We start from the raw sequence: 1,944 nt of genomic DNA on the forward strand, positions 1-1,944 counted from the left end.
TTCAGCTTAAAGAAAATACTGTTGAGAAAAACAGAAGGTTAAACTACAAAACAAGATGTCAGTTTTGATGCTCAGTTTCTTTGGCAGACCCAACATCATGGCGATTGCCCTCCCATCTTTCAGGCATGGGATTAAAGCAGGAAATCGACCTCCAAGAGACGGGCCACTTCCTATTCATTATGGAATAACTTTCCTTGACAATATACAAAATCTGCTCAGTTCCATTTACAATGTTTCATGTAGAATATTAATATAAATCTTTCAAAACTCTAATGGTTCTTCGCTCAATGTTATTCCGCTGCATACGTTTCCGATATTTCTTTACATCTAAAGTCGTCCAAATTAGACATTGTTTCCTCGCACCTTCCAACGCCTCCCCGACTCCCTCCGCCCCACCCCCCCCCCCCACCCCCACTACACACAACCCACATTTACGCTTTTACCTGGCCACAGGCTGTCTCTCTCCTGGTGAAACTTACTGCTTCTGTGTGTCGAAATGTGTCTCTCTAAATATTTGGAAATGGATTCTCAGAGTGACAGAAATTCTGCTCTCATTATTTCTTTGCCCGACATCGATGGTTTTGAAAGCCTGACGTTCAGAAATTTGCGAACTTGAAAGAGAGAATTTACCACCTATTTACTCTCTCCAAACCTCAAATACTCTGGAAAACTTCTATTCGGTTTTCCTTGGTTCAGTTTTTAAATTTTCCATCACACAAATAAATAAAATTACATCCCCAATAAACGCCGCCAGCGTCGTCTCTAATGTTTTAGCAGCCCAGTAAGCGCTGGCAGTGTCCTCTCCAATAGAATCACAGATTCCCTACAATACAGAAAGTACAATTCAGCCAATTGAGTCTGTAGGGACACTCTGAACAGAATCTCAACCAGACCTAGTTACCATCTCTATCCCCGCAGGCCTCTGGCTAGTGATTTCAAATAAACCTGCTGGAATAAAATCTGGCATCGTGTGACTGCTGACCTTATCACTGCGTTACCCATGGCTAATTCACTTAACTTCCTGAATTCACTCCCTGAACACATCAATGGTCAGTCAATATTAGAGCGATGCTGAAGAACCACAGCAATGCAGGCAGCATTCGAGTTGCAGGAAAAAAATGACGTTTTGGGCAATAGGCCTTCATCAGGATTAAGGCTAGGAGCCTCGAGGTTGGAGAGATAAATGGAAGGGGTGGGGCTTGGAAGAATTCAGCTGAGAGTGCAATAGATAGATGGAGGTGGGAATAAGAATGTTAGATCGGAAAAGATGGTGGAGTAGATGGGGGGGAGGAAGATAGACAGGTGGGTCAGGTCAGTAGGATGGTGCCAAGCTGGAAGGTTGGAACTAGGGCAAGGTTGGGGAGGGGAGTGGAAGTGGGCAACTGGTGAAATCCACATTGATGCCATGGGGATGAAGTGTCATGAGGTAGAAAATGAGACGTTTTTCCTCCATGCGTCGGGTGATGACACAGTGGCGGTGGAGGAGGCCCAGGGCCTGCATGTCCTCTGGAGAGTGGCGGGGGGAGTTGAAGTGTTCAGTCACAGGGCGTTGGGGATGATTGTTGCCGATGTCATGAAGATGTTCTGTGAAGCGCTCTACGAGAAAGTGTCCAGTGACCCCGTTGGGAGCAACGGATGCAATAAATGACATGTGTGAAAGCGCAGGTGAAACTTTGATGAATGTGGAAGGTTTCTTTGGGGCATTGAGCGGAGGTGGGGGGGGGGATGTAGGCGCAGGTTTTGCAATTCCTGCATTGGCAGAGGAAGGTGCTGGGAGGGCAGGGTTGGTCATTGGAGGGCATGGATCGACTAGCTAGTCGTGGAGGGAACGGTTTTTGCGGAAAGTGGATAGAGCTGGGGAGGGAAAAATATCCCTGGAGGTCAGTGCTACTGATATTTTTTACAAACGCACTGACTATCTGGATTACACTTCCTCCCACCCCA

This window comes from Hemiscyllium ocellatum, unplaced genomic scaffold (genome assembly GCF_020745735.1).
Source record: "Hemiscyllium ocellatum isolate sHemOce1 unplaced genomic scaffold, sHemOce1.pat.X.cur. scaffold_412_pat_ctg1, whole genome shotgun sequence".
In the NCBI taxonomy this organism is placed as follows: domain Eukaryota; kingdom Metazoa; phylum Chordata; class Chondrichthyes; order Orectolobiformes; family Hemiscylliidae; genus Hemiscyllium; species Hemiscyllium ocellatum.